At 39.8% G+C, this 15,514-nt stretch overlaps 1 pseudogene; it reads left to right on the top strand.

Annotated features, from left to right (window-relative positions):
- Positions 1–12,756, top strand: part of LOC113079784 (muscarinic acetylcholine receptor M2-like) — a 60,954-nt pseudogene extending 48,198 nt beyond the window's left edge.
- The last annotated feature ends 2,758 nt before the right edge of the window (positions 12,757–15,514 follow it).

A 15,514-nucleotide genomic window follows, 5' to 3' on the forward strand; every position in this document is an offset into this window, starting at 1 on the left:
GATGAGGGCAGAGGAGGAGAGAGAGGATAATTGAGGCACGGTTTTGTGAATAGCTGAGAACTTCTCTGTTGAACAAAAAGATTTTCAAGTCTGATTTTCATACGCCGTGAATATAGAAAGAGACACACGCGCATTAGAGGGAGACTGAAGGCCGTGCACAGAGCCAAAGCAGGCTATTAATTCATTACGGATGACTCATTACTGACCTGCCCGCTTCCATTTGCGCTCAGCTATGTCAGACACAGGCCTGATGGTAAAGGTTAAGCCACTCGAAATGTGATGTGTCCTGTAAGAGAGTGTTTGAGGAGGATGGGCGAGATGAGCTGGATAAGGTGTCAGGTTAATAGTGGATCAAGTGTGGCGTGTTATGACTGGCGCAGGTCATGCATACGATCATCATCTCAAAACTCCAGTCCAGGGATTAAGTGTCATCGCACCGGGCTCATCCTCGGGTTTTCTGAGGACACTGGTGGTGATCTGTGCTAGATGCATCTTTGAGTTACGACGTGAGCGTCAGAGGAACTTTAATTCTTTCAGCTATTTGGATTATCGACACTGCATTGGAAACAAAGTTATACAATTGTCTATGAGAAACAGGTTAGCATAGCATGCTAAGATACACATATGATTAATGTTGTGTCGCTATACCACTGAAACTGAGCATTGTGATGTTTACGAATTTTCAATGCTTTTGTAAATGCCCCATTGCAATCAAGGGTTTCGCTATTTTAGAGGCATAAACGGAAATACATTTTTGTTGATTTCTAACTTGTACTGGGCACAGAATATTCCTTTAAGACAGCTTTCACAAAAAAAAAAAAAGTTGCAATAAAAAAAAAAAGAAATGTCACAAAATGTCACAAAAACTCAAAAAGCACAAAAACGTCAAAACAATGACAGATCTTTTCTTCCGTTTTGTGATGTGTATATATATGAGTCAAATTATCTGAGAGAGTCGTTGAAGTCCAGAGAGAAGTCTGTCGTTAAAACTGGAAAGCTGTGTGTTGATTAGGAATTATGATATCAAAAGTTTGTTTTATGTTTAATTAAGTATATGCATAGATGATGGATCCGTTCAGATCTAAAGTGACGCATCACATATTTACACCGTAGAAACACAGAGAAAGAGAATAAGAGGTCAGTGAAAATAATGAAGAGGAGCAACTCCAAAAAGCAAACGCTTTATCTCCTTTCTGCTCTTTCTCTTTTCCCATTTTCTCTATCGCTCCCGATCTTAATGAGTACCAGAGTCGTCCATCGTCGTACAGCGGCACACGGGCCGTACGTCACCACTCCACGAGAGAGACGGGACACAGAAACACAACTCAGCAACAAACACACACTTACTCTCGGCTCTATGCGGCTCTTTCTCAAGGGCACCGTTAGAAGAACTCATTGCATTTCTGTGCTTCTTCTGACTTGATGCTGTGCACCAAAACTGGTGCTTTTTTGCAGCCGTCCGTTCTCGGGGAAGAAAGAAACACAGCATGAAAACACCCTGAGGAAAGGAAAATCACAAATGAGTTCTTTAACATCTCAGTGTATTCTCCAGGACAGAGATCTGTACTCAAACGTCCTGTTTCTCAGACGTTGCATAAGAAAAACACCCTCATGCGTGTCTTCACAGTTTGAGAAATCGAGACATTGAAATTGTTTCTTCCTCTCTTTAAATGCATGACTCACGTTGGTGTGTGTGTGTGTGTGCTGTCTAGACAGTAACGTTCTGCGGTGCATCTCAAACGCACAGATTTGTATTTTCGACGTGTTCGGAGTCGGCTCGCAACAGATCACCTCTGACCTTCTCAAACACAGAAGACTAATGTTTATCATCGCTGTCTGACAGCAGCAGACACAACATACGTTATAGTCCGAGCAATAGTTAAAGCTTCAACGTGTTTATAGTCAAGTCAAATGTATTTGTACAGCGCTCTTCACAATACACATCATGTTAAAGCAGCTTCTCATTCTGTTATGTCTATAATGCCTTAGTGATTTAACAAAGAGCGAGAGCTGGGTGATATATAACGATGATACAAGCAATCATCCAGATTTATTTCAAAGTATATATTAAACTGTCTAGACCATATATCAGTGCTGCAAGTAACTCGTGCACATCTGAGATTTTAGGGATTTAAATATTGGTTGTTTCGCTCTATTAAGAGATTTACACCTAAGTTTTATTTAAGATATCAAGAAAGTATGTTTCTGGCCTAACAAACCACTCAGACACTGAATACAGTAATAGGTGTGTTAATTAACAATGTCGATGTGTTCGTAGAAGTAGCTAATGAGTTGGTAAAGTTATAGGTGGTGGGTGTAATATATATTAATGGAGTAGAACAAGAAAAACAGGGCTATTTAAGCAGATTGTTTCCCATTTCAGATTGGACTCTCTATCACAGATTGTGGGCAGTTGGAGAGACGATTAGACCCTGTGGACACACACACAAACACACACACAATCGGGTCTGTGGACCTCATTGCCATGCATTATGTGGAGGCAGACTGCAGCGGAGGCGAAACCCACTACTAACCAGCATGCTGTCAGGATGTAATCGCTCAAACTAGAGCATTACCCCTCGAGACAAACACACTGATACACCCTACACACTCCTGATGTGATGTGCTTTTATACATGTCGCAGTGCTGAGATTATGACAACAGGCCAGATCTACATGATCAAATGAATTACTCACCTTCTTCACGCTGAAATGCATCGTATCCAGGCCATTATCTAGGAGGATGCTGGGAAAATGGCAGCTAACCTCATCAAATGACCTATCAAAAGCGTGTAACCATATAGAGAGGGTGGAAAATGGGTATCAAAAACTATATTGGCTCAAAAAAAAAAAAAACATTTTAAGTGGACCTCGAGGGAAAAATTAAATAGAGTGCAACATTCGGGGCAGGAAGTAAAAACATTTCCTCCACAGGGAAATTGATTTAAGACTATAAACCTTTATAGACAAACCTGCTGTGAGTTGGTAATCGGTGGTATATGTTTTTCTGGGAGACATCTGCATTATTTTCATTAAGTTTAACAGAGGCATCTGTGGTGAAAAACTACATTACCCATAATGCTCTCTAGAAAATTCCACCAATTAAGAGTCGCAGATCTATCTATTTACAATTTTCCATTTACAGTCTTCTATTAAGCACAGTAAATGACATAACCGAGGATTGATATAATTTACTATTTTAAATGAATAGCTTTATATTTCTCCATCGACTGATTGTCCTACCACACAATGCATCATGGGATTGTAGTTTTCGTCCCTTATTAAAGTCATTAAGTTCACAGTCTTGTACCTTTGCCTTTTTGTCCAAGTTTCAAACACTATTTTCCTTTAAATTAAAATTTGCAATTTTATAATTAACCTCATAGCCGGTTGGTTTGATTTATACCGTGTACGCTGTTTTTTTTTAATCCCTATGGGGAAAATGAACGGAAAATATACACCCGGAACCAACACCACATTTACGGGCACTAATGCACTCAAAATCAAAACATGCACAACTTTAAATCAGGATTGACTAACAGCTAAAAGGATTTTGTCTAATGAAAGAAGCTGTAACAAAAAGCATATGTGCATGTGTGCTAATATTGCATCAGATGTCCTGAGCCGATATCCAGATCGCCAGATGTTTCCGTGTGTCCGTAATGGGTTGTTTCAGGGGCAGCGCCAGCGTCCATCGAGCCCTGCTGAGCACCATCTCCATCTGCTAACACTCACAGCTGAGCCCACACACCACAAACCAGTACTGACTTCACCTGTCCTAGAGACCACAACACACACATGCACAGATTGCACACACAACATACGGAGCAAAACTCAATCTAAACATATTTATCTGCACACTTTCCCAGATGCTCTGATGGTCAAACTTGATGGCTTCAGGTGTCAGGTGAACGAGACGTTCGAGAGCTGTTCACTCCAGTAAACTCCTTCCAGGATGATTCAGAGACGTTAAGTGTGTTTGTCAGTGTGCTGTCATACACTAAAAGTCCAGAGTGACAGCAGCAGATGGAAGACGTCGCAAACACTACTGCTGCCTGTCAAACGCAATCAGGCATCAGTATCAGGCCATCGCTGACTATAAACACTCGCATATTCACTTAATATTACCGAATGCTTCTAACAAGCTCGTGTGGAATCTGTTGTAAGTCTGTTTTCAGCCTCTCCTCAGTTTGTCATTAACCTTTCAGCCTGACCTACACACCTGCTACACACACACCTGCTGTGAGCTCACTCGGATATAACCGTGTGCGTCTGTGTCAGATATCTGTAACAGGCTGGAAACCTCACTCACACACCTAGAGAAGAGAAAAACCACAATAAACCACAGTCATATTTCCTAGACAGCATATATGCATATCATTTTATAAACTAACTGTATACCTATGCACAGCTGTTTTCAACATTGATAATAATCAGAAATGTTTCTTAAGCAGCACATTAAAATGATTTCTGCAGACACTGAAGACTGGTGTTATGATGCGGAAAATGCATTTACATTTTACAATAAATAAATAAATTACAGCCTGTAAGTACGTTTTTATATTTAAAAAATTTCCCATTGATGATTCACACACAAGTTTTGAGCAGTGTAGAGTAGCTCTTGTTGCTTGTCTTTTCTCCAATCACAAGTGCAGATACAGTTTTATTTACCCGGTGTGATGCAATGCATAAAAAGCCAGAATAAGTCATAATAATCTGTAATAATGTCCCCAATGGATGCAACACATGTCTTGTTTGTAATGGGTTTAATTGGTTTTGTCTCATCGTGCCGGGACACACAGCATCACAGTATGTTAAGAGGCGTAACATTTCCATCACATGCGTAGAGGCTTTCAGCCAATCAGAACGCACTGGATAGCTGGCCAATCAGAGCACACCTCGTTTTTCAGACCGATGAGCTTTGTAAAAAACGACGCGTTTCAGAAATAATGTGTTTTTTTAACCTCAGTGAACCATAAACACACTGCAGGTGCACCAAATGCACATAATATTTTTTTAGCAACATCCTATGACCCATTTAAACACACTTTATGTCTCTTGATCATTAAAATGTGAACCAAAAACACCCCGTCTCTCTCTCGGTCCACACCGCCGTCAGCTGCACAGGAAAGACAATCTCTGCACCAGAAGAACTACATCATTAAAATCGCATTGAGGAGCCATTCATCCATTTAGACTGAAATCTCATGCCACTATCTAATCAGAGAGCGCTGCAGGACCGCCGCAGTCAATACAGCAGAGACAAGACACTGGTCCTGAACTCACTGATGCTGTGTGTGTCAGTCAACATCACAGTACATTACTGGATGCTAATAGTTCGATTACACTGACCATAACAACATAATCCAGACCGGAGCCACAGGGGGGTCCAGCTAGAGACCCGGGACGAAAACAGATTCAGCAAAGCAAGCATTATATAAACCACAAACTATATTTTCATTCTTCCCAAACTGAGATGCAGATGAACATGCTTGCTGTAAATGAACGACTGGACTAATGTTGCAGATAAAACAGATGAAAAATAATCACATAAACTCAGTCAAATCAAAGACTTGCTATGGATTTATGAGATATAAATGCACAGTTGTGCATTATAAATATAAATGCACTGGCATTTCTGAATATATAAACTGGCAATTGTGACAAGTGAAAATTGTGAGAATATATTTTTTTTATTTAAGTGCAAAAACAAGTAGAATTGTGATATGTGAACTAAAAAAATGCCATTTCTTTGTATTTATTTTTAAAATGTATTACCAATTTCTGAGTTAATGTTTTTTGTTGTTGTAGTGATTAAGACTCGATGAACATACTCTGATTGAACGTTTGCTAAATGTTATAAAAACCATTACAAAAGGCTCATAACAATTATATGATTGGCTCAGACTCATGAGCAAATGAGTGATTTATGTTTTTCTTTTGTTGTTTTGTTGTGGCTACCGTCCAGAGAGCATTATTCCAGGCAAACACTGGAGCTGATCTATTATACAGGTCAAGATGGCCGTTGTGCTTTGACTGTTAATGTAAATATATGCATCTGTGGTCAGACGCTGAGATTTATCATCTGCACTGTGGACACAACCCTCTCTCCGAATGGGAGAGGAAAACAGTAAGCAAAGCACAGAAAGGGGGAAAGAGAAAAGGGGGAAAAGTTGGAGATCAGTCCTTGGTGCGTCCCATAGGGCAAAGGCAATTTTCAGCTCTACTGAGCCAATTCCACACCGACTGAAGTCCGAAAGGCTGACAAAACTTATTCATAATGCCAAACTTCTCCATTCTGTCATTCAACACAAGGCTCCGGCCGGCTCAAATTTGGACCAGAGATCAGAGGAGTCCATTAGTAAGCAGCGGTGGGATATCAATGTGGTCTCGGGAAGAATAATTCAGACTGGAAATGAGGGCAGTTTGTCATTACAAACAAACAGCCGGCTTCTGAAGAACCGAATATATGGACGCTTAATGACTCAAATGCATTCCATTACACCTGATTAGTCAAGCAGGTCCGAGCTTTTATGTCTCCAAAAGCAGGATATCACACAAACCACCAATGAAATGACCCCTGAAAACACAGCCTGAAGAGGGGAGAGCGCAAAAGTAGATAAAAACCAGAAGAAAGGACGCCTGAATAAATACAAAAGTTCTCTTCCAAAACATGCTGGTTTCTTCATTGAAGAAAAAAAGAGGTGCAGGATTTATATTGAACTATTTTCACTCTGAATTTAGTTATTTTACTTACATTTGACACTATATTTGCATCAAAGGGTATATTCATGGCAAACTCAATTATAATATGATAACAACACTTAAATGTGTTTTATTCAATAATTTAACAATTACAAACAAATACAAATTTAAAAATAATCGAATAAAATAAGAATAAACAAAACGATAATTACATATAATCTTAAAATTTTATATTTACTAAAAAAAACAAAAACAAAGAAATTTTATATATATAAAAAAGTCATTTAATGTACTTTCTGTGTGTAAAAAATAAATAAATAATAAAAAATAAAAATTCACTCAGAAATTGATAGCAAATTCCACAAATAATTATGAATGGCAAAAAACACACTGAATAAAAGAATGTTAGCAAAAAGACTGAAATAATATTTTTATGTAAGACAATTTCCAATAATGTTTTAGTTGTACCTAAACAAAAAGCAACAATATTTGTTTACAGTGTAGATGTAAAAGATACCTGCGTCCTTCACGGACAGAACGTGTTTTATATATACAAACATATATATAAATTGAAATGTAAATATATTAATTTATTTTTTAATGACAGCATCAACTGCATCATTTGCTCCAACCAAGCACAGCATCTTGTGTTTTCGTTGTTAATCAGTAAGCTGGAGTCAGCTGAGAGTCTATTGACTTGCGTGCGTCACGTTAAGGAGTTATTTATATGATGCACACAGTTGCTGCCTACAGGATGCCCAGCATCCCTAATCTACAGTTTTAATTAAGATGCACTAGAAGGCAGCTGACTATATAGACAGCAAGGCTTTGGAACGAAGCCACTGTGTACACACAACTGAGCTCGTCTGAATGCATTGCCTGTAGCGGACGCTGATGTGATGTGTTGTGTTGCAGTTATTGACTCCTCCCCGCAGACACAGCGGGCTCCGTCTCTATTGTTGCTGTTAGCTTCTCCTAAAAACACAGATTGCTGGACATGAGCGTTTTATAGGGATTAGTTTGGCTTAGTGCTGTGGCTAACGCCATGATTAGGGCTTTCTGGCACTGGAGATAAGTGAATTCTCTCTGGTTATTCAGGGGAAAAGCAGCAAATAAGGCAGCGTTTTAATGGAGAAAAACAGAGCGAACTGTCGCTCCGTAAGACTGATAACCTCTTCCCTCTAATCACCATTACCGGACATCTATTCACATTCACACAGAGAGAGAGAGAGACAAGCATTAGGTTAATTTTGCCCCTAGGCGCTCATATGGGAACCGTTCCTTTGCTCTAATCCTGATTTTTAATACAAAGAGGAAAGGCACGACTGAGCCACAAGCAAGAGATTAAGCTGACAGTCCCAATTTGTCGTTTTTCCTTATTTCTCCAGTCCAAAGGATCAAACAGTTGTAAGGTTACAGAACCGGCTCTGAATTCATACAACCTGTTGTGTGCAGTCATCCACGATTCACAAATGTCAGCGGCTACTATTTTTAGGACCATTATGATTTTTTGCCCTCTGACATTATTTTCACAACTACTGAAAAGGCTTCTTTTTTTTTTTTGTAAGGTTTTATTAAAAAGTAAATGCATGACTTTTACTGCACCTTCTGATCATGCAGATGTTCTTTCACATGATTTCCAGTGCAGTCGTCTAAAGATACCTGAGAAGCAAAATGACATGAGATGGGAAGTCTTGTTTTATGAGAAACTGATCAAAATCAAGTTCATTTATGATGAATGACGACTTTTCATGCCTCACTGATTTGTTCTTGTTTTAAGCATTAACTCACTTAATTTTATTTGGTTTCTCAGAAAACAATACTTATGAGCTTTACTTTGCATCTCAAGTAACTGTATCTTGGTTTAAGGATGTTTGGATATTTGCATTGCAAAACGAGAAAAAGGAAGATATTTATTTATTTATTTACTGCAGTTAATGCGACATTTAATGACTGTAATGCCAATTTAAGAACTTTTTTTGGAAGGGCGAATTAAGACTCATTTTAAATTTTAGATTTTTTTTTTTTATATATATTTTGGAAATGTAAGTTAACCTACGTGTTTTCATGAGATTTACGATTACGTTTACAGAACTAATTTATTCAGTTCTAGTAGGCTACTGAAATTAACCCAAGAAATAAAAAACGCAGAGCCTAAAAAAAAAACATGTGATGAAACATTAAATCTCCAAAGAAGCAAATGAGTCAACTCAAGAACCTTAGACAGCCACAAATGCTTCTTGACATGAAGCAGGACTGAAGTGAACGCGCGCGCTCACGAGGAGCCAGTGTAATTGAATGCTGGAGATGGATCAGACAGCGCGCGTGCTGTTGACTTTAAAGCAGACGTTGAAAGTCACGAACGCTTTCAAGTTCGAGCAGTGCTTAAAATTTCCCTTTCACTTATTTCATCCGTTTCATTATTTACATTAGATGAAATCATACCCTTCACATTTTAATTGGCGTGATGTTGGAACTGGCACTCTTAACGAGATATTTCGATGTTTTACGAGTGTGTGTGTGATCATGGAAAATGTCCAAAACACTCTGTTCAATGTTAATTTACATGAAGCCAACGATATTGAACTACATTAAAGTACTTAGTTAAACTACCTCGCTGTTCAACTCTGAAATATGACGTCAGTAACCGTTTCTTCACTTCAAACTGTGATGTTGCGGTGAAGTTTTGATGGATTCAGTGTGGAATAAGTTACACAGCTGGAACGTATTAAAACCAAAACACACACTTACGGTAATATTATCTGATGTAAAAAGCTGGAACTTGAAAATATGCCGTTTTTCAGCAAAATAACACTTTATAAACCTCCGTGAGGTAAAACTGCTTTCATCTCACGATCTTCCCGCTGATTCTTCTCGCAACCGCCAACTGCCCACGCGCTGCGTTAAGCGCGAAAACATAATTTCACATAATTTTCACAAATGCAGTTGTATTAAATAGCTCACCTTTTTTTGCATTTATACTTTAGAAAGGCGGGGCTTAGCACACCTGTCATTCACCGCGCCTGGCCGGGATCCAAGGGATTAATTGTGTTTGTATGGGTTAATGAGCGTTTGTGACTGATTTCTGAGTACCCGTTTTAATTATAGACACTCCCTTCTTAGCCAAAGTATCATGTTTCATCGCTAATTCGATGTTAAGCCGCTGTTGTGGAGTATGTTGTATCTCACAGTATTAAAGGGATAGTTCACCCAAAAGTCAAAATTATGTCACTAATAACTCAACCTCATGTCGTTCCAAACCAGTAAGACCTCAGTTTATCTTCAGAACACTGTTTAAGATATTTTAGATTTAGTCCGAGAGCTCTAAGTCCCTCCATTGAAAACTGTGTGTACGGTTTACTGTCCTTGTCCAGAAAGGTAAGAAAAACATCATCAAAGTAGTCCATGTGACATCAGAGGGTCAGTTAGAATAATTTAAAGCATCGAAAATACATTTTTTGCTCCAAAAATAGCAAAAACTACAACTTTATTCAGCATTGTCTTCTCTTCCGTGTCTGTTGTGAGAGAGAGTTCAAAACAAAACAGTTTATCATATCCTTTATCATATCCATAAAGTCATATCCGGTTTGCGAACGAATAATTTGATGTAACCGGATCTTTTGTCATGTCATTGATTCTTACAATGACATGTGGCTCTGCAAAGTAATCCTGAGAATGATGTGAGGTTCTCAGTGGACAGATGCTTCTATGTAGACCACTGTCTACAAAGTCTACCTACCTTCCAAGAAGCATGGTTGGATCGGCTACGTACCCTCTTAACCTCTGGCGGATTCGACATTTGGCAGTGGGCCAGTAATGTTGGGGAAGTAGTTAGTCATCTACCTTCAGTGGCCAGGTCCCATAAGCTGGAGTTGTGGCTTTCTCAGAACAAAGCACACCCACAAGAATCAACTTACATGCTTTCAGGAGGTAACCAAGGAGAACACCAACTTGCCTTCCTTCTAGCCCAATCCAGAGTTACTCAAGAAAAAAACATTCAATACCAAGGCTTGGGCTCTGCGCTGCCTGATAGGTGCCCAGTTGGGAAAGTTGCTTACAACTCAGTTCACTGTATTTAACATTATTAAGCAAGTAATCATGTACTATTATGTTTTGAAACAATCACTTTACCATTGTATTGCCAAACCATTTTTGGAAGGTAAAATTTTGCCTATACATATTACAAATAGTGCATTGTTTGTCTTTTTGGGGTTCTGGTATCTTCAGATCATTGAAAGTTTCAAGACTCAAATCACTCATAATTTGCAACATACTAAATCTTGTGTCTCTCCCACGTAGGTGCCAGAAGTCATACATCCTCCCATAGTGAACTGACCAGCTGTACCTGAGTGTGGACACCATGGATACAATAAACTTCACTTTCTGGAACACCTCTGAGGGCAACGAGACCCTGGAGACGGCGGACGAGAGCCCGTATAAGACAGTGGAGGTGGTGTTCATTGTACTGGTGGCCGGCTCACTAAGCTTGGTGACCGTTATCGGGAACATCTTGGTCATGCTCTCCATCAAGGTTAACAGAAGCCTGCAGACTGTCAACAACTACTTCCTGTTCAGCCTGGCCTGTGCTGACCTCATCATTGGCCTTTGCTCTATGAACCTGTACACAGTCTACATTGTGATTGGATACTGGCCGCTAGGCCCGGTCGTGTGCGACTTGTGGTTGGCGCTGGACTACGTGGTCAGCAACGCCTCCGTAATGAACCTGCTAATCATCAGCTTGATCGATACTTTTGCGTCACCAAGCCGCTCAGCTACCCAGTGAAGAGGACGACCAAAATGGCCGGGATGATGATTGCGGCGGCTTGGGTTTTGTCCTTCATCCTCTGGGCTCCAGCTATCCTGTTCTGGCAGTTTATCGTTGGCGGGCGCACGGTGCCAGAGAAGGAGTGCTACATTCAGTTCTTCTCCAACGCCGCGGTCACTTTCGGCACGGCTATTGCTGCTTTCTACCTGCCCGTCATTATCATGATGGTGCTGTACTGGCAGATATCCCGCGCAAGCAAGAGCCGTGTCAAGAAGGACAACCGCAAACCGTCAGGTGGCAACCTCGATGTAGCATCATCCAATCAGATCCGCGCAAACACGGCCAACAAACCCACCAACAACAACCTAACAGCTGAAGAAACAGACAGAGGACAGACCCAGCTAACAGATGATGCCACCAACCAACACGATGCCAAACTCCAGAACGGTAAAGCCCCATCCACGGCAAGCGGAGAAGCAGAGGCGGAAGATGGAGGACGAGGAAACTGCGTTCCTGCAGAGGAGAAAGAAAGCTCCAATGACTCCACCTCTGGCAGCGGAGCTGTAACCAATCAAAAGGACGAGGCGGCACCATCCAAAGCCAATGACAACCAGGCTCCCACGAGGCACCGCGCCAAAGCTGGAGGCTCCAAACTGACATGCATCAAGATCATGACCGAATCGCCAAAAGGCGACTGCTGCACACCTTCGAACGCGACGGTGGAGATCGTCCCGGCCACCGAGAGACAGAACCATGTAGCGAGGAAGATCGTGAAGATGACCAAGCAGCCGCCCAAGAAGAAAAAAGCACCATCCTCTCGGGAAAAGAAGGTGACGCGCACCATTATGGCCATCCTGGTGGCCTTCGTGGCTACTTGGACGCCTTACAACGTGATGGTCCTCATCAACACCTTCTGCTCCAGCTGCATTCCCAACACGGTGTGGACCATCGGATACTGGCTCTGCTACATCAACAGCACCATCAACCCCGCTTGCTACGCCCTCTGCAACATCACCTTCAAAAAGACCTTCAAACACCTGCTGCTCTGCCAGTACAAGAACATACGCTCGGCCCGATGAGCAGTAACGTGTGTGCATGCGTTATATTTCACATGTGTGTTCTGGTCACAAAGGTACATGTCTGGATGTGTTTGTATGTGTGGAAAGATAAAGTAAACTGAAGAGTTTATTTGCAAAAACAGATTACTAATTTCCTTAAATCATGTTTCTATTGTGTTATCATGTTCTTATTGTGTTTTAGTGTGTGTATTTTAAGCTATTATTATTTAATCAAACAACCCAACTGTAATTTGATATCAAATGGAATGCAGAAAAAAAAAGAAAAAAGAAAACATGATTTATTTATGAATTATCTGTTTTTGTAAATGAACTCTTCAGTTACAAATTGAAGATTGACCCATCAACAACCATCATGTACAAAGTTTTAAGAATCCCTCATCCTTGTAGTTTGGCGAATTTGACTCTATTTTAACATATTTCACCATGTTTAAATCACAGATTTCCCCTAAAATAAGTGTGGAAAGTCTGGGCGAGTGTGTGATTGCATTTATTGTTTTTATATATATATATATATATATATATATAAATAGAAAATATGTTGTAGCACTTTACACATGCATAGAGGTGATGCATGTCAAAAAAAGACAAAAAGTGCAAAAATATTTGATTTATAGACCAAAATTTTAAAAGTACAAAAAACAACCCCAATACGAGCATATAGATGGTCAGATTGGAGTCTGTACTATTCAATAATACACATATAAGGGGACAACAGGGCTGACTGAAGATCCAAACCAAACAAGTTTGAGCTTCAGTCTAAAATCACACCTGTATATACGTGTATATAATTATGTACTGTATCCGTGTTGTGTGTGTGGTTGCATGCTGGAAGTCTGTAGCAAAAGTCAACATGAAACCTGTTTACTTCTGTAACCCGAGTGAAATTCATCCATATAGTGTGATTTTATTTAGATTGCAAAGACCATTTTAATTCTGTGCACCATTGAATCTTGTAAAATAAGACCAGAAACATGCATTCAGGAAGTAAACAGGCTCATCTTGACTTTAAAGCTTTATTAAACACAAGCACGTTCGATGACAGGACGACAGGTAGCTGGTTGCAGGGCTTGTGTCTGTTTGTCGCATGTGTGTGCTCTCCGAGAGCAATAAGAGGGTTGAAGAGGCTCTCCGGTGTGCCCGTATGTTAAAGTGGATGAGCTTTGAGTGCTCGGGGTCTCCAGGGATGCAAATCTAAACCTTTTAAAGTGAACAGACGCGCAGGATGAAGAGGCTCTCACAGACACGCAGCCATTAACATCCACCTCACCTCTGCTTTGCATTTACACAAAACAGTTCACTCACGCTTGGGTAGAAAAAAAAAAAGGAAAATACCAGCTACGTGAGCGCTAATTCAGGAGACACTTGAAACCGGCTTGTGAAACTGAAAAATCCTTATTAAAAGGTCAAAACGATTGATTGCTTTCTGCCTGATTGTAAATGACATGAGGACCATGCAGATCCATGCAAAAGTGCTGCCTGAAGACATGCGGTGTCCTGATGACCTGATCTGATCTCTGGGTTCATGATCCGCCTGCAGGCAACGTGTTTGAAAGCATGTGTGTGTGTGTGTGTGTGTGTGTGTGTGATCACCCCGACAAGGGGTTTAACATAACTCACAGGTTCTCGCCTTGTGAATTTAAAGGGCTAAAGTACATAAGCTTCCTCATCTCATTACCAGACGCCAAGTCACATTAGTTGTTTTTGATTCATTAAAACAGATTAACAGAATCCCCGCTCAGAGCAGAGGATCATGGGAATGTCACTCAATCGATGACAGAGCAGCAGCTCATAAATTTGACAGTGATGCATGCTGGGGGAATACAGCTCGTGTGCGATAGATCAGAAAATGCAAGCGGCAATGCACTCAAAACACCACAGTTACTGTAGTAAAAACATAGTAAAGTAAGCTGAATCTCCTTCTAACTGCTCTAGAAGATGTTCCTGAATCACGATTACATCTATGGGACATTAGAAATCTCTGGTTAACATGTACATTTCTGCAGGAGGTTGCAGAGATACTACAATATATATGAAGATTAATCATCTGATTCACACATAGACACATTCATTCTCATCCCCATCTGTTATGGTCGTATCTCATAACATTTTTAAAGTATGACATTGATATCTTTCCAAATAATGCACACATTTACTGTTACTATAGTCTCTCTTTCTTGCGATTACTTCATACATACAGCTTCATATATAACAGCATAATGCATAATGATGTTTCGCTGTGCAATATTGTGACACACTGTGTGTTTGCTACTGTAGTCTTTGTTCTGGCAGTGACAGTGTAAAATAAAGAGAAATAGTACTTAAAGTGCACAATTTACTCCACTAAAATTATTCATCCTGAAAACCCTCCACATTCGATCATTTTACAGTCATTTGACACTTCAGTGCAGACATTTACAGACACGTAGACGAAGATGTTGTGCTGACTGATGAGACGTCTCTTCGTCTTACATGGAAATGGATTTTAAATGGGTTTAAAGTCACCATAAAATTTTTATGGAATATTGTGGCAGGGTTATTATCGTTAACTAAAAGTAAAACCATAAAAACTGTTTTCCTTGAAGCAAAATAAACATTAACTGTAATAAAAACCATATTTTATTGTATCAAGTTGCCTAAGCAACTAAAACTAAATGAACTAAGACTAATACATAAACATTAATGCAAACTATAGACATATTTAAAAGAATAATAAATATCAACAACAAAAAAACTGTAATAGTCAATGATCAATGATTTGAACAAAATCAAGTTCTGTCCTTATTCAAGAAGCCGTCTGACTCAGATATACGTCAATGCAACTTCTGTCTTGTGCAGACTTTGAACAAAAATGAAGTAAAAAATCACAGGATTGCAATCTGAATGGCTTGTTGGCACAGTAAGATGCACAAAAATATGTAATGCCCATATATGCAAAGTGCATATTTCACAGGTCATGATGGTGACCA

This window comes from Carassius auratus, unplaced genomic scaffold, assembly GCF_003368295.1.
Source record: "Carassius auratus strain Wakin unplaced genomic scaffold, ASM336829v1 scaf_tig00029205, whole genome shotgun sequence".
In the NCBI taxonomy this organism is placed as follows: Eukaryota; Metazoa; Chordata; class Actinopteri; order Cypriniformes; family Cyprinidae; genus Carassius; species Carassius auratus.